Source organism: Polypterus senegalus, chromosome 9 (assembly GCF_016835505.1).
Source record: "Polypterus senegalus isolate Bchr_013 chromosome 9, ASM1683550v1, whole genome shotgun sequence".
Classification (NCBI taxonomy): domain Eukaryota; kingdom Metazoa; phylum Chordata; class Cladistia; order Polypteriformes; family Polypteridae; genus Polypterus; species Polypterus senegalus.
The window spans coordinates 130,582,646-130,606,484 of record NC_053162.1 but is presented as its reverse complement, the minus strand read 5'-3'; positions in this window follow the sequence as shown (position 1 = coordinate 130,606,484).

The following is a 23,839-nucleotide window of genomic DNA, read 5'->3' as shown; positions in this document are numbered from 1 at the left end:
TGAGGCAGCTAAGATGGGGGTCATGTGGTGAGGACTGTGGCTGCTAGTGTCTCCTCCAGCTGAGCAAGCGATGGGTGAGCCAGGGAGACAAAGTTAAAGTTGTGCTGAGCTCTTCTGAAGGAACACCAAGGACCCAATGACTGTATTATTGGTTTTTACTCATTTTAATTCTGGATTTTAAACTCACGGATCATCCCAGTTTTTAAAGATAATTTATTTTTTAAGAATGTTTGCACTGCACTGTTTATTTGGATTACTGTTGGTTTGACTTTGTTTTAATAAAGACACAGAGCACCTTTTTGTATCTACCCCTTGCCATAAATGTGTGGCCTCATTTGCCCAGGTCAGACCTTGGTTACGTTACAGGTGATGCAGGTTCAAGTGGTTTCCAAAAAGTTGAGTGGGAACATGGATTCAACCCGCCCCATCGCAGACCTCTAATTGCAGGAAGCTTGCCGACCAGAACTGTCTTTTGTTTCACTCCTTTACTTTAATATGGTTTACCACCAATAGAGGAATTCTCAGAAGTGTCTTCTCATGCCCATAAGGAATTGCATTTAGACAAGGAATGATCAATCTGTAGTAGCAGTCAAAGAGACACTTGAAACTTTCACTTAAAATATTATATTTATTTGCATCAAAACCAAATATAAAGCAGTACAAAGAATTGTACAGCCTAGGTGGGTCAAGTCTTTATTTAGCGTGGGTCAATTCCTTTGATTGCAAATTACATATCCTTAATCAAAAAAGAGGGCGGCACGGTGGCGCAGTGGTAGCGCTGCTGCCTCGCAGTTAGGAGCCCCAGGTTCACTTCCCGGGTCCTCCCTGCGTGGAGTTTGCATGTTCTCCCCGTGTCTGCGTGGGTTTCCTCCGGGAGCTCCGGTTTCCTCCCACAATCCAAAGACATGCAGGTTAGGTGGATTGGCGATTCTAAATTGGCCCTAGTGTGTGCTTGGTGTGTGGGTGTGTTTGTGTGTGTCCTGCGGTGGGTTGGCACCCTGCCCAGGATTGGTTCCTGCCTTGTGCCCTGTGTTGGCTGGGATTGGCTCCAGCAGACCCCCGTGACCCTATTCGGATTCAGCGGGTTAGAAAATGGATGGATGGATAATCAAAAAAGAAAAAGAAAATGATTTTCGGTTGGGGATAGAGCCCTTTGGAAAGCATTCAGGAGCAGAGAGAGAATGTCTACTAACAAGTGTCAGTCAGCTGACAGGACAGAAAAGCGTCTTCTTTTACAACAAAAAAGATATCCACTCTCCTGTCCTCTTTCCCAGAATGAGTACATAGTTAGCAGTATGTGGCATGACATTTTCAGATACAGATTCTTAAAACACAGGAAATGGAAAGAATCATTATCACTTAGCTCAAGGCTAATTTTTCCATGCAAATCAAAAACAGCACAATCTAACTATTGCTGTGACATGGAGTTCCAAACATGGCAGATGGTTGTGAGGTCTCCAAAATACAGCCACAGAGTTGACCAGTAACTCCACAGACAAACCCAAAAGAGGCTCACCCAGTCCTATTTACTTAGACTTACTACTAACTGCAGGATAAAAACTGATTAGAAGGAGCTGAATACTTATGTATTCAATTATTTTTTGCTTTATATTTTTATTTAATTTACCTCATTTTCATAGATGTGTTTTCACTTTGCCTTTGGCAATGAAAAGTCTTTTTTCTGTTGATCAGTGTCAAAAGAGCTCAATTAAATCCACTGTGATTCATTGTTTTACAGAAAAAAATGCACTGTGAAATATTTATGGAGTACTGAGCAGTACTTTCCAGGTGGATTAAATAAAATTAGGAAAAGCTAGTAATTCTATATAAACAATAACACAATCTTTAACTAAGACCAGATAAATGGGATCATATTGAAAAAATGCTTAATTATTCTTGATTATATGCCTGATTATAAAATTAGTCCTGCTAACTGTCTATGATAGGTTGAAATCTAAGTAATTAAAGACCTCAGAATATTCAGAGTTAATTTTTACTGTGCACCATCTATTTGAATGTATTTTATAATGCATGTTGTAGTAAAATGCATTGCATTTTTCATTTAACAGGTGGTGCCTCACAAACATTACCACTGATTTTATGAATTCCATACCAAATGGCATATAACAGAGACATAGCAATGGACGGTCACACAGATGCACACACACAGATACTTTTATTAAGGTGGATGATTGACTAATTGGCTAGTTGATGAAAAGGCTAGTATATCCATACATCCATTCCACTATATCCTAACTACAGGGTCACAGGGATCTGCTGGAGCCAATCCCAGCCAACACAGGGTGCAAGGCAGGAAACAAACCCCGGGCAGGGCGCCAGCCTACCGCAGGGCACACACACACACATAAACCAAACACACACTAGGGACAATTTAGGATCACCAATACACCTAACCTGCATGTCTTTGGACTGTGGGAGGAAACCGGTGTACATGGGGAGAACATGCAAACTCCATGCAGGGCGATCCCGGGTCTCCTAACTGTGAGGCAGCAGCACTACCCACTGCGCCACCATGCTGCCCATCGGCTAGTATATATACATGTGAAATGAAATCTTTAAATGAAGTACCATCATCTATATTGCAGTTAAAATAATCTATCTAATCCATTTTTAGCACTCTAGTAATTTTGTAAAAGAGACAGTTTTCATTACATAAGGTTGGGAGAATAAATTGAATTATTCTAAAATTCCAAATCTATATTTCATACTAATGATTGTTGAGCATTTTTATGAAGTTGTTCTGCCTGGGCAGGGACAAAAAATTAAAAGAGAGGTAAACAATCTAACAGCGTCAAAAGCATAAATGGAGTGTCAATCTCAAGGTCTAATGTACTGAAAGAACTAAGCCCAATATGCAAGCCAGAAATTGAATTAAGAAAACATGGAAAAAAATTCAAACCCTTTGTTCAAGCAGACACCAGATGTGAAAAGTATTTTGTTTATTACCCAGAATCTTCAACATCAAGCGCATACATTGACCTTTATGCTGTTATGACAGTGATTTCCAGTTGTCCAGGGTAGCAATCACAAGCAGTATTAAACATTATTGTGACACACTAAGCTGTGAAAATGATTTAAACTGAAAAACTAATTAAAGAATTAGACTCTGCACATAACAAAATCTTACAGGAAAAAAATGAAAACGTTTAAAATAATACAGAATTTTTTTTTATTAAGTCCAAAATGATGACAAGCGCTATGAGCTATAATTGCTCTGTAATTTCCTTTGTAGTATTTCTTATTAGAAGATGAGTAATTGTATTCACAATTAACAATGATTGGTTGTGCTGTAAGTGATTTAAATTGCTGTGTAAAGTTCTGTGTAGTACTGATAATTAGGAACATTGGTAGATAATTGATTTTATTCACTATAATTAATTAAAAAATGCTCTAGATTGCTGTGTAAACTGGTTTGTGACTGTGCTCACTGGTAAAGCGTATCAAGTGAGAAATGTCATGTAGGCTGAATGCTTAGTCCTGCCCACAGATCTTCACTTGCTCTTCGGTACTTACTGGCAGTGGGGCCATTCGTGAGGATGGAAGACTTAATAGTACCTGAGATGACAGAGACAGCTCCCAAAACTGTTAAAGGAGTGATTAATGTTAATAAAGCTGACAGCTGGAGAACAAAGGCATATGGCAGAAATGAAATAAAAGTCAGCATTTAAGAAGTATAAATTCACTAAATACATGGAAGAGGTGAAGAAATAGTCAAAATGCAACTATAAAGTTTATAAGCTACACATGCTGAGCATGAGCAAAATCTTAATTAAAAGCATAGTCAAAAATGTAACAGAGATCAAAAAATTCAGGAATATGCCGAGATTAGATAAAAGACAGAAATGACTGAGCATTGAACGATGGCCAGAAGCTAGTATGAATAATGAGGCTGAGAGCTTAAACAAGCCTTAGGTTAGTGCTGTGAAATGGCAACTGCTAAGCATGATCAAAGAAAAATGCTTTGGCATAACAAAGAAACCGTCAATGGTCACTGAAGTGCGGCTCAGATCTCTTGTTGTGGACATTCAGTGGTATGTAGAATGAATCTGACTATCAGTACCTTTTTTTGTTTTCCTTCAATAACTGAAGAGTGGAAAGGATATAAAATTATATGAATAAACCTGGGAACTGTGCAGAACATCTGAAAAAAATAGTTTATTGGTTCATTTCTAGGGACTAATCTTCCTGTTCATTTTATCATTGATTTACTTCTATCAAAATTTTTTATTCAATGGTTGAATAAGTTTGTTAAATTTGTTAAGCTTAGAATTTTATCTGCAATTAACTATTCATTGTTTTCAGGTATTATATTGTGTCTAAAAAAACTTCACTGTCTTCATCCTATTTTAACACTTAATCTCTCATCTGATTTTCATTATTGAAGGGTTAAAGCAATATTTTTTATGCTATATACCTATCTATGCCCAGAATGTTCGTTATACTAGCTGTCTGTTACTGGCATAGTATAGTAGTTTAAAAAGTGTTATTTTTATTTTGAGGTAAATGTAAATCACAGCAGTGATTTTCCCCCTCTCTGTCCCTAAAGCTGATGTCACATTATGTGACTTTAAGTGGTGTTGCATGTAGTGTTCAGCATAAATTAGTTCAAAAGACCACATTCATCGAACAAGCTCATTTTTATAAGAACGGCGAACTTAACGTAACGTATATGCAAGTGAAGAACTTGAACGTGAGTTACTTCAGTTTTACGTGACATTCTGGATCTGGTTTAGGTCCAAAATAAACGTTTTCCCTTACCCTGTAATGTAGGGGTGGAGCCAAATCCAAATACAGTATTTGGATAAGCAGAAATAGTGGATTTTTACAAATATTTATTTCATACGAATGTTTTTCCATTTATTTGTATTCAGGAAAATAACATGAAATTAAATAGGCACTGTCTGTGTCTGTCTGCTTGTGCTTAAGCTGCACATTGTACTTCATGATACCACTTTATATTTTTCCCGTTGGACATGCAATATGTGACGAGAATTTTGACCAGCAGCGTAATCGGTTAGTTCACCTACATGATGGTTCCGCAGTCACCATTTTATGTCACATGGTTGGAAACAGAGCTGTAATGTATATGTATACTTGCATCTATTTAGTTTCTTTTTTGACTGGGAGGATATTAGCATATATGGTTATACATGTTTTTTGCTGGTTATAACTCAATAAAGTGTATTCAAATAAAAAAATCTTCATAATTATTGTATTTTATTCAAGAACACTGTAATCTATACTAATAAAAGGCAAAACCCTCACTCACTCACTCACTCACTCACTCACTCACTCACTCACTCACTCACTCACTCACTCACTCACTCACTCATCACTAATTCTCCAACTTCCCGTGTAGGTAGAAGGCTGAAATTTGGCAGGCTCATTCCTTACAGCTTACTTACAAAGGGCAGACAGTCCTTTTTCTTCAACCCGGGAGCACGTCGTTTCCTCCTGTCACATGACCGGGTAGTCCCGGGTTATAGGGCACATATGAGCCCACGAGCCCCCTTACAGCGACTCCCAGCGGCCCCAAAGGTATCCAACAGGGCTGTGTATAAACACTACAAGGTCCATGATGCTCTGCTGGAAGTCGGGGCACGATCCTGCTATCGGGGGAGCTCCTCCTGGCGACCTGGGGGTGAGGACCGGAGTATGAAGCCGGCAGTCCTCCACAATATGTATGTGTGTATATATGTAGATATGTATATATATATATGTATATATATGTTGTCACGCACGTGCGAGTGGGGGGCCGCGGACGGACCCAAATGATATCGCGAAATCATATGTCAGGAGGGAGTGGCGGGGTACTAACCTTTCTCTCTTTGTTTCTCACAGAAAGAAAGATGCACTGCCGCCATGAATCTGCCTGCACAATTACCCGCACTACGTTACTTCCGCCCTTCCTCAGTATACTACCTGTGACGTCAGCAATCCCACCATTCAACTCGGCTCCTACCCAGCATACCTCTCTTCTTCCGGTCCCTCCTCCATAAATGTTCCTCCTCCGCCATCTTTGGGCGGTCAACTCTGATGTATTCACACATTGACCGTTGTGGATGTATTTTTCCATATATTTTGATATTTCTACAGTATACGGGGCCGGAAAACCCCAAACCTTTATGCTTGTTGTTGTGTTCTTTTTACAATGTATATATATGTGGATGTATGTGTGTATATATATATATATGTGTGTGTGTGTGTGTGTGTGCGTGTGTGTATATATATATATATATAGTAGCAGTAGGGGGCGCTAGCACTACCTTGAACCCTCAGGTACCACGCCAAACACCAGGTAAAAGTGCTACAATAATTATTTTTATTATAATAATGTGCACTAAGCACCCTCCACTCCACACTACTCATAAATAACACAATACAATAACAATAACCAATCCTCCGACTCCCAGATGCGTTGCCCTCCTACTCCCAGCTCAGCTCGCTGTCTGGGAGCTCCCATAGTCCTTTTATAATTCCTGACCCGGAAGCGTTTCTCATCCTTCAGTCCATAATTCCTTATCACTTCCGGGTCAGATAAAAGTCCTTTTTTTCACCCCGGAAGTACATCATCCCTTCCGCTCATGTGACTTGGAATAGGCACCCGGGGCATAGGGCAAATAGCAGTCCCTGGTTCTCCCTGGAGCGACCCCTGGCGGCCCCGACGTTATCCAGCAGGGCTGTGCACTACAACTCCAATGTCCATGATGCCCTGCTGGAATTTGGGGCATCTCCACATTGTAGGGAGGGCTCCATCTAGCGGCTTGGGGGTCTTGACCGGGATAAACAGCCGGGCATAGTCCACAATATATATATATATACTGTATGTATATATATATATGTATATATATATATATATATATATATATATATATATGACAGCAACACCCAGTGTTGGTAGTGACAAAACAATTACATTGACAATCATGTTACATTATTTTTAAAATGTTTCCTTTTCTTATACATTAATTATTTACCACTCTACTTCTCCGCTGCAAAGTGCCGGTATTTTGCTAGTAGCTTAATATAAGGCATGCAAAATTGACTAAACTCATGGGTCATTTATTCTCACTCCTTAAAAAATACAAAATGAACTGAACATTAACTAGTTCAAAGTTGAAATGGTCAACTATGAATGTGAATGTATTCATTTTAACCTGTGTGAACTGAACTTTGAGCTAGTTCTTGTGAGGTGTGAGCTTGCACAACACTGTTTGCATGTCAGTCTTGTTGACAGACCATGTCTTTTTCAATGACTGTAAATCACTGGACATGTCACATTAATGATCATGTGCTGACCTTCTAGCATAGTCATGCTTAGACTTTTTTCTTACTGGCTAATAGTGAGCTGCCTGACGGAGCCTGTATTGTATGAAGGGTTTACAGGTATAGCGAGTTTGGCTGCAATCTCTATCCTTTTTTTTTTAAATCTTTTTCCCATTCTGTTGTGATGCTTAAAATATTTGACATCAGACAGATGAGCTTCTCTTCTGTTTGAGAGGTCCAAAACATGTACATGTCTTCCTCATGTGTGATTTAATCTGAGCTGATCATGGACTAGATGAAGTGAGTCCACTGATTATGTCAAATTATGCGAATGACCTTCATGGAAGTGAGGTGCCGATTCCTTCAAATTCCCTGAGATTATGTAAATGAAGACTAAAACTGAAAACAGCTAGAAAAATGTGTAATGTAACATGACCATAAGAGTTGCTCAGTTCACTTACCAAGGATAGCATCTTATCCCTCCGACAGGCACCAAGTTAACCTTACCTTTAACCTGACACTCAGTCATACCTTCTGGACCACTTAGCCTGAATAATTTTATGTTTATAGTGAGTGCCCTCTCACAAGACAAGAGCTTAAATCTTCTTATTCATTTTCTTCTTCATCTTTCAGCTGCTCCCATTAGGAGTCACTATAGCAGATCATCTTCTTCCATATCTTTCTGTCCTCTGCATCTTGTTCTGTTACACCCATCACCTTCATGTCTTTTCTCACCACATCCATAAACCTTCTCTTAGGCCTTCCTCTTTTTCTCTTGCCTGGCAGTTCTATCATTAGCATCCTTCTCCCAATATACTCAGCATCTCTCCTCTGCACATGTCCAAACCAATGCAATCTTGCCTCTCTGACTTTGTCTCCGAACCGTCCAACTTGAGCTGACCCTCTAATGTACTCGTTCTTAATCCTATCCATCCTTATTCATCTATGACCTTCAAATTTGTTAATAGAATTAAGCATTACACTTCTGATAAACATAGCAAAGTATGACATTTAATGAACAAGAGCAGTGAAATATTTTAGTATACATCCCCAAAGGATATACAGCAGCCAAGGGAGACATATACATCCACATGCAGGAAGTGGCATGGGGTGCTCTGCTTCAAATTTAGATTTGCGGTTTGCTTGGAGGCTGATAGCTGTTATCTTCTACAAGCTGCATCTCTTTGTTTAGCTGCAGCTATGTTTTTCCAAAACATGTGCTGTCTTTACCCCATAAAATATAGAGGGGGATTCACACGAAAGAGGCCCCAAATATTCTGTAATATCTCTCTAGGATGAAGCAATCTGAATAAAACAATGTGCAATGTGCTCCTCAGAGCTTTGAACAAACCATGATGCCCCTGTGTCAGAATGATGAGGTAGGTGCGGGACAGCTGTCGTGACATTTAACCTCCGTTTGCAACTTCTGGGTGCATACCGCCCGTACCCCTTCACTCAGTCACTCGACTTCTCATCAGGATGGTGGTGTACAGTATTGAGCAGTGCATCTTCATGGTGCAAACCTATTGGTTGACCAATTCGTTTAAGCAATGTCTGAATCAACTGGATGATCGTGCGTTAATGGAAGGTTACTGCCAGCAAGATGGAGCAACGTGTCACACGTTGGCAAGGAGCATGGCAGAAACTGAGTCCTTCTTTGGCAACTGGGTAATTTCAAAGGAGCGTTGGCCACCTTGGTCACTGGATCTGACACCACCAGACTTCTTTCTTTGGGGTATGCTCGAAAGAAAAGTCTATCGGAACAAGCCTCACACTGTGGAAGATTTGAAGTAAAACATCCTACGTGAAATTGCTGCTGTTACTACCCCACGAGACGCTTGCTGATACATTCAGGAACATGGAGCGCCACGTCGAAATGTGTCTGGCAGAAAATGCAAACCACTTCCAGCATCACATGTAATGCAATTGACAACACACGCGTTTTCCAAGCTATTCAGTAGATTACAAAATATGTCAATCCATTAATCCTGATTAATCATTTCATATACAAACGTTCACTTCTTAGAAAGTCCACCTTTTTAACAGCAGTGTCCTTTAGTGTCCTAACCTACCATTATCAGTAAATTGACAAAGGTCCTTGCATGTAGCGTGTTTGATTGGTTTTGTTATCAGGTACCTCAGCATACACCCTTGTTTTCCAACCTTTTCACCTTCTCATGCAGTATATCACCAGTTGTCTCTGTTTCAATATCATACACCTCCTAATAATGAAGCTTTAAGCAAAACAACAAGGTGTGCCAGCTATGCATCTGCATTTCATAATCACCACACATGCATAGAATATTCTAGAAATTCGTTAAGTTTTAGTGATGTCCATTTGAGTGTACTAACAGTTATAAACTCTCTGGTCTGTCAGTTATCTCCCATTTGTGACAATCCAAACCAGTTAAATGTAGAGTTGCTTCACTTTATTTAATGTCTTTACCTAAATTTATTGTCATTCAGGTTTATATTGTTGTCCAAAATGTCTATTGCCAATGACATATTGTGTGGCATATGATGTCAACATGTTACTGCGTTAAAAGATGGCAGCACACTAAGGCCAGAATCTGAACTTTGGATCAAAGCAAAGCAAAAATCTCACAAAAGACTAGCAGTGTTGGAGTTCATAAAACAAATATATAACAGGATTTACTTTGGTAACATTCATTTATTTTTTGACTTTGGTTTATGTCTTGTTTTTGGTACAAGTGACTTTAGATTCCCGCGCTTTAGCTGCTGCCTAACCCAGTTGATTTATTGGAATTTCCTTAAAATACAAATACTAATTCCCTACCATCTAACTTATATTAAAACCTGTTTGGTTAGGCCTTAGTCCAACATGTGCTATGCATTATGATCACTTTGAAACAAAAGATCCACAATATGAGAAGGAAATTGCCCAGGAGATGTTGGATCAGAAGGAGTTAGCAAGAAACCAAGTCAGAGAACAAAGTGAGGACAAAGTCCATCCATCCATCCATCCATTCTCTTCCGCTTATCCGAGGTCGGGTCGCGGGGGCAGCAGCTTAAGCAGAGAGGCCCAGACTTCCCTCTCCCCGCCACTTCTTCCAGCTCTTCCGGAGAATCCCATGCTCCCAGGCCAGCCGGGAGACATAGTCCCTCCAGCGTGTCCTGGGTCTTCCCCGGGGCCTCCTCCCGGTTGGACGTGCCCGGAACACCTCACCAGGGAGGCGTCCAGGAGGCATCCTGATCAGATGCCCGAGCCACCTCATCTGACTCCTCTCGATGCGGAGGAACAGCGGCTCTACTCTGAGCCCCTCCCGGATGACTGAGCTTCTCACCCTATCTTTAAGGGAAAGCCCAGACACCCTGCGGAGGAAACTCATTTCAGCCGCTTGTATTCGAGATCTCGTTCTTTCGGTCACTACCCATAGCTCATGACCATAGGTGAGGGTAGGAGGTAGATCGACTGGTAAATTGAGAGCTTTGCCTTACGGCTCAGCTCCTTTTTCACCACAACAGACCGATGCAGAGCCCGCATCACTGCGGATGCCGCACCGATCCGCCTGTCGATCTCACGCTCCATTCTTCCCTCACTCGTGAACAAGACCCCGAGATACTTGAACTCCTCCACTTGGGGCAGGATCTCTCCCACAACCCTGAGAGGGCACTCCACCCTTTTCCGCTGAGGACCATGCTCGGATTTGGAGGTGCTGATTCTCACCCCAGCCGCTTCACACTCAGCTGCGAACCGATCCAGAGAGAGCTGAAGATCACGGCCTGATGAAGCAAACAGGACAACATCATCTGCAAAAGCAGTGACCCAATCCTGAGTCCACCAAACCGACCCCTTCAACACCCTGGCTGCGCTTAGAAATTCTGTCCATAAAAGTTATGAACAGAATCGGTGACAAAGGGCAGCCCTGGCGGAGTCCAACTCTCACTGGAAACGGGCTCGACTTACTGCCGCAATGCGGACCAAGCTCTGACACCGGTTGTACAGAGACCAACAGCTCTTATCAGGGGTCCGTACCCCATACTCCCGAGCACCCCCACAGGATTCCCCGAGGGACACGGTCGAATGCCTTTTCCAAGTCCACAAAACACATGTAGACCGGTCGGGCAAACTCCCATGCACCCTCCAGGACTCTGCTAAGGGTGAAGAGCTGGTCCACTGTTCGCGACCAGGACTAAAACCACACTGTTCCTCCTGAATCCGAGGTTCACTATCCGACGGACCCTCCTCTCCAGAACCCCGAATAGACTTTTCCAGGGAGGCTGAGGAGTGTGATCCCTCTATAGTTGGAACACACCCTCCGTCCCCTTTTAAAGAGGGGACCACCACCCCGGTCTGCCAATCCAGAGGCACTGTCCCGATGTCCATGCGATGTTGCAGAGACGTGTCAACCAAGACAGTCCTACAACATCCAGAGCCTTAAGGAACTCCGGCGATCTCATCCACCCCGGGCCCTGCCACCAAGGAGTTTTTGACCACCTCGGTGACTTCAGTCCCAGAGATGGGAGAGCCCACCTCAGAGTCCCCAGGCTCTGCTTCCTCATTGGAAGGCATGTTAGTGGGATTGAGGAGGTCTTCAAGTACTCCTCCCACCGACCCAACGCCCGAAGTCGAGGTCAGCAGCGCACCATCCCCACTATATACGGTGTTGACACTGCACTGCTTCCCTCCTGAGACGCCGGACGGTGGACCAGAATCTCCTCGAAGCCGTCCAAAGTCGCTCTCCATGGCCTCTCCAAACTCCTCCCATGCCCGAAGTTTTGCCTCAGCAACAACCGAAGCGCGCTCGCTTGGCCTGCCGGTACCTATCAGCTGCCTCCAGAGACCCACAGGACAAAAAGTCCTATAGGACTCCTTCTTCAGCTTGACGGCATCCCTCACCGCCGTGTCCACCAACGGGTTCGGGATTGCCGCCACGACAGGCACCACCACCTTGCGCCACAGCTCCGTCAGCCGCCTCAACAATAGAGGCACGGAACATGGCCCATTCGACTCAATGTCCCCACCTCCCTCGGGACGTGGTTGAAGTTCTGCCGGAGGTGGGAGTTGAAGCTACTTCTGACAGGGACTCTGCCAGCCGCTCCCAGCAGACCCTCACAACACGCTTGGGCCTACCAGGTCTGACCGCATCTTCCCCACCATCGGCCAACTCACCACCAGGTGGTGATCAGTTGACAGCTCGCCCCTCTCTTCACCCGAGTGTCCAAGACATATGGCCGCAAGTCCACGACACACCACAAAGTCGATCATCGACCTGAGGCCTAGGGTGTCCTGGTGCCAAGTGCACATATGAACACCCTTATGCTTGAACATGGTGTTCGTTATGGACAATCCGTGACGAGCACAGAAGTCCAATAACAAAACACCGCCGGGTTCAGATCGGGGCCATTCCTCCCAATCACGCCCTTCCAGGTCTCACTGTCATTGCCCACGTGAGCATTGAAGTCTCCCAGCAAAACGAGGGAATCCCCAGAAGGTATGCCCTCTAGCAACCCTCCAGAGACTCCAAAAGGGTGGATACTCCAAACTGCTGTTCGCGATACGCACAAACAACAGTCAGGACCCTTCCCCACCCGGCGGAGGGAGGCCACCCTCTCGCCCACCGGGTAAACCCCAATGCACAGGCTCCAGTCGGGGCAATAAGTATGCCCACACCTGCTCGGCGCCTCTCACCGGGGGCAACTCCAGAGTGGTAGAGAGTCCAGCCCCTCTCAAGGAGATTGGTTCCAGAGTCCAAGCTGTGCGTCGAGGTGAGTCCGACTATATCTAGCCGAACCTCTCGACCTCGCGCACTAGCTCAGGCTCCTTCCCTTCAGAGAGGTGACATTCCACGCCCCAAGAGCCAGTTTCTGTAGCCGAGGATCAGACCGCCAAGGTCCCCGCCTTCGGCCACCACCCAACTCACACTGCACCCAACCTCCTTGGCCCCTCCCATAGGTGGTGAGCCCATGGGGAGGAGGACCCACGCTACCTCTTCGGCTGTGCCCGCCGAGCCCCATGGGTGCAGGCCCGCCACCAGGCGCCATCGAGCCCCACCTCCAGGCCTGGCTCCAGAGGGGGCCCGTGACCAGGCCCGGCAAGGGAAAACGTCCGCAGTTTTATTTTCATTGGAGGTTTATTGAACCGCTCTTTGTCTCATCCCTCACCTAGGACCAGTTTGCCTTGGTGGTTCTACCAGGGGCATAAAGCCCCGGACAACATAGCTCCTAGAATCATTGGGACACGCAAACCCCTCCACCACGATAAGGTGACTGTTCAAGGAGGAGGAGGACAAAGTCATAAGGAGCAATTAAACACTGTGAATGAAGGGCAAAACCAGAAATGGAGTCTTGGATGAAAGAGAGAATTGTTGCTGAAAGATCCTAACACTGACTTAGGTAGTTAACCCTGACTAACACTACAGAAGGTTTTATTATTATTATTTTATATGTAAAGCAGGGATAGAGAAAACTGTATGTAGACATCTTAAATAAACTAACACAATGGCAAAAAAAAAAAATAAAAATCATTGAGGATGTTGGAATGGTACAGAGACCCTGAAGGTACTTTTCTTTGTGTGCTCCACTTACAAAAAGAATTCATATTTCACATTTTGATTGCATATGAATTTTGCCCAGTCCAATGCGGGTACACTAATTTAATTCTCTGGTAAACTTGGCACACTTGCTTATTTGTGAGTAACTTGTGCAAATAGGAAGCTGGCTGTGAGCTAGTAAACAGCTGTGAGTAGCTAGCTAACTAATGTCATTTCCATTTAGTGCACAGTAGTGCAACAGTTAGAGCTGCTGCTTTGTGAATCCAACAACCTGGGTTTGAATGTCTAGTCTACTTCTATAAACTTACCAAAATCCATTTCTGTGGAGTGTAAGTGTGTGTGTAACATCAAAATGTTAAGCAATATTTCCTGCTCATAGAAAATGATGTACATTTTTATGTTATGGTGTTTAGTGATCATTTGAAAGTATCAGCTGGTGAGACCTTAAAGTACTGTATGTGGTGCTAAGGCTACAATAAGCTGTGGACACAAGATAGTAAATGGTGGCTGGGAGATAGTAAGTGGTGCACACGAGATAGTTAGTGGTGGCCACAAGACGGTATGTGATGATCATGGGATAGTAAGTGGTATGCATTGGATATAAGTGGTGCCCATGAGATCCATCCATCCATCCATTTTCTAACCCGCTGAATCCGAATACAGGGTCACGGGGGTCTGCTGGAGCCAATCCCACCCAACACAGGGCAAAAGGCAGGAACCAATCCTGGGCAGGGTGCCAACCCACCGCAGGACACACACAAACACCAAGCACACACTAGGGCCAATTTAGAATCGCCAATCCACCTAACCTGCATGTCTTTGGATTGTGGGAGGAAACCGGAGCAGACACAGGGAGAACATGCAAACTCCACGCAGGGAGGACCCTGGAAGTGAACCCAGGTCTCCTAACTGCGAGGCAGCAGCGCTACCACTGCGCCACCATGCCGCCCGTGCCCAGGAGAGAGTATGTATCACAAGATAGTAAATGGTGCACACTCAAACAAAATAAAATACACAATGTTTCCTCAGGGGTTTCAGAGAGTTTTAATGTCATCGAAAGAATGACAGAATCACATAACAAGATAATCATGCACCTTATATCTGATACAAGGAAGTCAATAATGTAAAATCCTAACATCATGATTCTCTTATAGAACAGAGCCAAAATCCAAAAAAAAAAATCCCTCCATTCAGACAAAGCCACTATTTTAGTAGCCCTGTTAACTGCATCTCTCTGAGATTATGCACTTCCATAAACACCTTGCATGTCATATGATCCCAGATATTCATCTTGTGCTTCAAAACATTCATGAATGTGTCACTGAAATGTTTGAAACACTAACTAAAAACAGGCTATTGTGGAATAATGTACAGTCAAATGTGTGTGAGACTGGCTGAATTCTGTCTTACTTAGCTTCTGTTGTGTATGTCGCTAAACTTACTCAAGTATGGAAGCTGTCTTAGTATTTAATCACTCTTTTTTGAATTCAAAATTTCAAAGCCTTCATAAGTAATTCTTATGAACACAAAGGTATGGTCAACTGCAACTTTTATCATTTTTATTTATCACTTTTAAAGATTTTACATATTGTGAAAATGTGAAACCTAAGACCCTTAACTAGACTTTGGAAGAATCCCAGGAAATTCTACTCTCCTTGGTATATATTCATTATATATTCATATTCATATTCATATACCGCATTAGTTCCATTAGACATTCACAGATAGATAGATAGATAGATAGATAGATAGATAGATAGATAGATAGATAGATAGATAGATAGATAGATAGATAGATAGATAGATAGATAGATAGATTTAGACCATAGTGCCCAAAATTTGCAGTATTTCTTGTTGCTTTCAAGCCTATTATAGATTTAACTAACCTACTAACATTTCATTTTCACATTGGAGTTCTGCAGGCCAATTCCATGTTTCCAAGGAAAAAGCCACAGACCATTCCACACTGCACTAACTTCAGTTTAGTCCAAGTATTTTTATCATTTTCTTAAACATTTAGATGACACCAATGCAATCTAGGCCAACTGGTTGGATTACCCTGCCCGTCTATTTTGGATTGCAAAGGAATATATTTGGCATCTAGCTCATCTAATTTGGATGTTTTTTGTCATTAAACTTCAAACAAAGACCCCAATCCTAAGGTATAATTTCTCTGAATTTTCATCACTTTGGACCATTTTCTTAGAATGTCCAGTATGTGGCACATGCCATTATTTGTTAGTTGTTACTAATAATTTCTGTGCTCATTTTCATTTAATAGCATTGCTGCCTCGCAGTTAGGAGACCTGGGTTCTCCCTGCGTAGAGTTTGATGTTCTCCCCGTGTCTGTGTGGGTTTCCTCCAGGTACTCCAGTTTCCTTCCACAGTCCAAAGACGTACAGGTTAGGGTGCACTGGCGATCCTAAATTGTCCCTAGTGTGTGCTTGGTGTGTGTGTGTGTGTGTGTGTGCCCTGTGGTGGGCTGGCTCCCTGCCCGGGGTTTGTTTCCTGCCTTGTGCCCTATGTTGGCTGGGATTGGCTCCAGCAGACCTCCGTGGCACTTTGGTTAGGATATAGTGGGTTGGATAATGGATTGATGGATGGATTTTCATTTAATATTTTGTGCCACTCTGAGGGGCGCTAACCTGGACTGAATTTACAGCAGCAGCGGCAGCCTTAAAGCTGCCTTTTTTCAAGGTCAGTATGGGAATTATTCAACACCCACATGTTACTCGTCTGTGTAAACAATAATATTATTCCGTGTAATAAATGTAAAACCTTTAGTAGTTGTGAAAAAAGAAACGAGTGGGGTGGGTTAGTATGTGTCCTGTGATCTTTCTAACAATAAAAGTTACTTATTAGTCTCGGCAGGCTGCTTTTTAGTTTGAGTAAAAGTTTAACTACAGCAGGCCAATTGTTATTGGGGATCAAGGTGAAGGTCACAGCAGAAGAGAATCAGAGCCAAGCGGAGAGATTAAACGACTGCAAAAAAGATTGACAGGGCAAGAAATTATATTGTCACCACTCATTTATGACGGCTGTTAAATTGAAAATTGGCTTCTGCAAAGGTTTCGTTAGTCTAAGTGATACTACTAAACTTTGTAAGTGCTATGCATAGGTGCTGATTATCTTATTTTACTTTTAGTACAGCTCTAAAACTCCCAGCTATTACATAGACAAGAAAAACAGTAAAAGGTCAGGCAGTCATGTACACTTTTTAAAAAGCTTAATTATACTCTTAAAATCTAATCTGTTATATTATGCCTATGACATCTGTCAAGTAATAATGGAGAATTTAAAGAAAATTAGAACCTTTAATAATTAAGAAATGAACACATTTTAGTATTAAATATCACATCCAGGTGCACAACCCTCAAGGCCCTTAAGGGGTGTGTCTCTGTGAGAATCAAGATTAGGAAAAGAGAGACACAAGCTTGTTACTCCTGAAGAGTGCTTACATTTATATTTAAATTTCCATTTTTTCTATATTTATTTTGAAACTACTGTTTTTCTTGTTATTCATTTTTAGAACATATAGTGTACAATGTTGGAAGGAAAGATCATGAAGTGGTTAGCTCTGTGTCAGGAGTGTATCTGGGCTGAGTCTCTTGTGGAATTGACATATTCTCCTCACAACTCTGTGGGTTTTCTATAAGTACTTAATGTTTCCAACTACATTCAAAAAATGTGTGTGTTATGTAAATTAAAGACTATAAATTTGAACACGCTGAGTTGAATGTGAGGATGCAGTGGATTAACTTCATACTGGTTGGGCTCCAAGTCAGTATGAGATGCTGTCAGAGTTATCTTCAGATTCCTGCAGTGCTAAATTTGCCCTATATTATATGTATGTATGTATGTCTGTATGTATATATATACATATACTGTATATATACAGTGCAGCCGGAAAGTATTCACAGCGCATCACTTTTTCCACATTTTGTTATGTTACTACCTTATTCCAAAATGGATTAAATTCATTTTTTTCCTCAAAATTCTACACACAACACCCCATAATGACAACATGAAAAACGTTTACTTGAGATTTTTGCAAATTTATTAAAAATAAAAAAAATGAGAAAGCACATGTACATAAGTATTCACAGCCTTTGCCATGAAGCTCAAAATTGAGCTCAGGTGCATCCTGTTTCCCCTGATCATCCTTGAGATGTTTCTGCAGCTTAATTGAAGTCCACCTGTGGTAAATTCAGTTGATTGGACATGATTTGGAAAGGCACACACCTGTCTATATAAGGTCCCACAGTTGACAGTTCATGTCAGAGCACAAACCAAGCATGAAGTCAAAGGAGTTGTCTGTAGACCTCTAAAACAGGATGGTCTCGAGGCACAAATCTGGGGAAGGCAACAGAAAAATTTCTGAAGTTCCTAATGACTGAGCGCTTTGAGTAACTGATAAAAAAGCGCTATATAAATGTAATGTATTATTATTATTATTATTAATGAGCACAGTGACCTCCATCATCCATAAGTGGAAGAAGTTCAAAACCACCAGGACTCTTCCTACAGCTGGCTGGCCATCTAAACTGAGCAATCGGGGCAGAAGAGCCTTAGTCAGGGAGGTGACCAAGAACCCGATGGTCACTCTGTCAGAGCTCCAGAGGTCCTCTGTGGAGAGAGGAGAACCTTCCAGAAGCACAACCATCTATGCAGCAATCCACCAATCAGGCCTGTATGGTAGAGTGGCCAGAAGGAAGCTACTCCTTAGTAAAAGGCACATGGCAGCCCGCCTGGAATTTGCCAAAAGGCACCTGAAGGACTCTCAGACCATGAGAAACAAAATTCTCTGGTCTGATGAGACAAAGATTGAACTCTTTGGTGTGAATGCCAGGCGTCACGTTTGGAGGAAACCAGCCACCACTCATCACCAGGCCAATACTATCCCTACAGTGAAGCATGGTGGTGGCAGCATCATGTTGTGGGGATGTTTTTCAGCGGCAGGAACTGGGAGACTAGTCAGGATAAAGGGAAAGATGACTGCAGCAATGTACAGAGACATCCTGGATGAAAACCTGCTCCATAGGGCTCTTGACCTCAGACTGAGGCGACGGTTCATCATTCAGCAGGACAACGATCCTAAGCACACAGCCCAGATATCAAAGGAGTGGCTTCAGGACAACTCTGTGAATGTTCTTGAGTGGCCCAGCCAAAGTCCAGACTTGAATCTGATTGAACATCTCTGGAGAGATCTAAAAATGGCTGTGCACCGACGCTTCCCATCCAACCTGATGGAGCTTGAGAGGTGCTGCAAAGAGGAATGGGCGAAACTGGCCAAGGATAGGTGTGCCAAGCTTGTGGCATCATATTCAAAAAGACTTGAGGCTGTAATTGCTGCCAAAGGTGCATCGACAAAGTATTGAGCAAAGGCTGTGAATACTTATGTACATGTGATTTCTCAGCTTTTTTATTTTTAATAAGTTTGCAAAAACCTCAAGTAAATGTTTTCCATGTTGTTATTATAGGGTGTCTGCGGTGGGCTGGTGCACTGCCCAGGGTTTGTTTCCTCCTTGTGCCCTGTGTTGGCTGGGATTGGCTCCAGCAGACCCCCGTGACCCTATAGTTAGGCTATAGCGGGTTGGATAATGGATAGATGGATATTATGGGGTGTTATGTGTAGAATTCTGAGGAAAAAAATGAATTTAATCCATTTTGGAATAAGAATGTAGCATAACAAAATGTGGAAAAAGTGATGCGCTATGAATACTTTCCGGATGTACTGTACATATTGAGGCAAGCCGGGATGCCCAGAAGGACCGGAAGAGGGACTACGCCTCCTCTGGACCACAAGAGGGCAGCCGCCCTGGATGGTATGGGGACCAAACTTGGAAGCTCAACCCTATAGGGGCCCGTGGTCACTGCCAGGGGGCGCACAGATGCCTGAAGAGCCCTGACCCTCAGCACTTCTGCCACCCGGAAGTGCTGGGAGGAAGAAGACCAGGGACCAGACCTGTGCTTCTGGGTGCTGGAGGTAGCAGAGTTAAAGATGCTAAAATTTGCTTTAGGTGTGATGAGGATGGATAGGATTAGAAAAGAGTATATAAGAGGGTCAGCTCAAGTTGGGAGATAAAGTCAGAGAGGCAAGATTGCATTGGTTTGGACATGTGCAAAGGAGAGACACTGAGTATATTGGGAGAAGGATTCTAAGGATAGAGCTACAAGGCAAGAGAAGGTTTATGGATGTGGTGAGAGAGGACATTCAGGTGATTGGTGTAACAGAACAAGATGCAGAGGACAGAAAGATATGGAAGAAGATGATCCGCTGTGGCGACCCCTAACGGGAGCAGCCAAAAGAAGAAGAAGAAGTTTGTGTATAAATAGTCAATTTAAATTCATGCAGAGCTGCACTGACTTTACTGGATACTGAGCCATGGGGGAAGCAAAAGAACTGTGAAAGGACCTGCGAGAAAAATGGAGCAGAATTGTATAAATCGGGAAAAGGATATAAAAAGATATCAGGAGATCTGAAAATGCCTGTCAGTAGTGTTCAAACCCTGAAAAAAGTAGAAAGTTAGGGGTTCTGTTGTTACCAAGCCACAGTCAGGTAGACCAACTGAGATTTCAGCCACAACTGCCAGGATCATTTGTCATGATGCCAAGAAAAACCCACAAGCCACTTCAGCTGAGTTACAGGCTTCTCTGCAAACAACTTGTTTTGCTGTTCCAAGATGCACAACAAGGAGGTACTTAAAAATGGGCTGCACAGTCAAGTTACAAGAAACAAAATGTCTTAACTGTGCCAACGTCACAAAACAACCCACTTACAGTATGCCAAACAGCATCTAGACAAGCCCTAAAACCTTTGGAGTGATGAGACCAATATTGAACTTTATGGTCACAACCATAACACTATGTTTGGAGAGGATGTTATAAAGCACATGATGAAAGTATACCATCCCTACTGTGAATTATGGAGGTGGATCTCTGATGTTCTGGGAGTGTGTGAAATATAGTGGCACAGGTAACTTAGTGAAATTAATGGCAAGACGAATGCAGCATGTTACCAGAAAATACTGGAGGACAACTTGCATTCATTAGTCTGGCAGCTACGCATGGGATGCACTTGGATCTTTCAATATGACAATGGTCCAAAACACAAGGGCAAGTTGACCCTTCAGTGGTGACAGCAGAAAAAAAGTGAAGGTGCTGGAGTGGTCATCACAGTCTCTTAACCTCAATTTCTTTGTGTGTCATCCAGTTGGGGGGAGTCCCAAAAGAGTTTAGAAACCTCACAATATATATAGTATATATTATATATACTGTATATATTGTCAGATGTAAAGATAAGAGCCAGAAAAAGGTTTGGGGCAGCCTCACGTATATTGGAAACCTGGCTGCAAATTTGAAACTTGGTTGCACAATATTACATGTTTAAGTCCAGAACAGAACTGATTTGAAGGAGGTAAAAATGGCGGTTTATGGAAAGGCAGATGAAGTAACATCACCAAAGTCGGGACCGGAAATGATGTCTTTTGGGCTGGGACTGAAAGTGACATCTTCAGGGTCAGACGGAATTTCCCATAACTGGTCTGCAGAAGAAAGAGAGAAAGGATTAGTGCACTCCGCAACCCTGTGGTCTCTGGAATTACCCTCATTTGAGCCCTTCAGATGCCTCCCATGCACACATGTGTAACAATATATACATGCACATATATATGTCTATGGAATACTAGTGCCTGAAGTGAATATACATAAGAGTGAGAGTTTCAAGTACTGTGATCCCCTAGTATTCGATCTACAAACAGGGGGTGGAATTTCCCACATGGAGTTTTCAGCACAAAGATTCTCAAATATTAAATCTATTTTGGGGTGTGGGGTTGCTTTTTCTTTGAAGTTTTAAGTAAATGAAATGAGGGAGGGGACCGGAACCGTACACTCAAAAACACTGATGGTACACAGCTGCAACAAATTGAAATGGGCCTGTACTGTACTTTGCTATGTTTATTTTCCTTAAGCATGGGAATAACTTTTGTAGTTTTCCCTTTTATATGCTCTTATACTCACTATATATACTGTAACTACACTGACATCAGACAGACAGGGGATGAGTCTCCATTGGTAGCTGACATTCCACCATTCAAATGATCAGCTTCATCACCAGCTGCAGGGGAGCCTATAAAAATGGCAAGTACAAATTTCAGCTTCTGCAGAAAGAGCAGGTGGTCCTGTTAAAGATAGCACACCGTTTTTGGCCCTGGTTGCTATATGAAATTTTCAGTCATCACAGGGTACATCTCCATAAGTGTGTGTGTGTAATCATCCTTGCTGTAATGGTATAAATATCGGTCATTTTGACTACTTTCTTGTCCTACATGAAGGAGTTCTAAAAGACTTTAATAGTGTCCTTTTTGTGTTTATTTTGATATTGACCCTGTGTGTTTCTGACCTTGAATTAACAATTTTACTTGATGCCTTATCTCATACACCTCCTCTCTTGTTATGTTCTTATAGCATTCTCACTCGTTTTTAAATTCTGGTCCCCTCTTTCTCTCTCTCTCTTCCAGTCTGCTCATCCTAGCAGTGGCAGAACATCGGGCTTATGGATCTGTCATGGGAGTGGCAGATTGAATTTTCACTGAACCTAGATGAGCAACATGATGCAGGGCCAACCACAGGATTGTGAAGGGAATGGGTAAGGTAATTTGAAGAGACATTACAGAGTCACCATGGAGGGAGAATCTGAAAGTTGAGATCCAGACCTGCAATGTTGTGTGCCATGTCAGCTCAGTGAAGGATGACAACAAACGACTTTCTCAAAACAAGGAGGTTTGCCTGCTCACATATGGTGGACATTGAACATCAGTGTAGCATTTAACACCCTTGTTGCACTACATGACAGCATAGAACTCTACTCCCCTGCAGCCCACTCTGACAGCATAGCACTTAAAATTCTTGCTACACCAACTTACAATTCCTGGTGATGTGGCAATGTCACTGTCAAGTTGCATCAACCTGGAACTAAATCACCATCCATATAAACAACATATGAGCAGTGCCTGGTTGTCTCCACACAATGAGGAGAGGCAAGACACATGACAGCCCGCATGGAGTTTGCTAAAAGACACCTGAAGGACTCTGAGATGGTGAGAAATAAGATTCTCTGGTCTGATGAGACCAAGATAGAACTTTTTGGTCTTAATTCTAAGCGGTATGTGTGGAGACAACCAGGCACTGCTCATCACTTGTCCAATACAGTCCCCACAGTGAAGCATGGCGGTGGCAGCATCATGCTGTGGGGGTGTTTTTCAGCTGCAGGGACAGGACGACTGGTTGCAATCGAGGGAAAGATGAATGTGGCCAAGTACAGGGATATCCTGACCAAAAACCTTCTCCTGAGTGCTAAGGACCTCAGACTGGGCCGAAAGTTTACCTTCCAAAAAGACAATGACCCTAAGCACACAGCTAAAATAACGAAGGAGTGGCTTCACAACAACTCTGTGACTGTTCTTGAATGGCCCAGCCAGAGCCCTGACTTAAACCCAATTGAGCATCTCTGGAGAGACCTAAAAATGGTTGTCCACCAACGTTTACCATCCAACCTGACAGAACTGGAGAGGATCTGCAAGGAGGAATGGCAGAGGATCCCCAAATCCAGGTGTGAAAAACTTGTTGCATGTTTCCCAAGAAGACTCATGGCTGTATTTGCTCAAAAGGGTGCTTCTACTAAATACTGAGCAAAGTCTGAATACTTAGGACCATGTGATATTTCAGTTTATCTTTTTTAATAAATCTGCAACAATTTCAAAAATTCTTTTTTTTGTCTGTCAATATGGGGTGTTGTGTGTACATTAATGAGGAAAGAAATTAATTTAAATGATTTTAGCAAATGGCAATATAACAAAGAGTGAAACATTGAAGGAGGTCTGAATACTTTCTGTACCCACTATATATAGTATACATATATATATATATATATATATATATATATATATATACATATATATATATATATATATATATATACACAGTATATATATCTATACTAATAAAAGGCAAAGCCCTCACTCACTCACTCACTGACT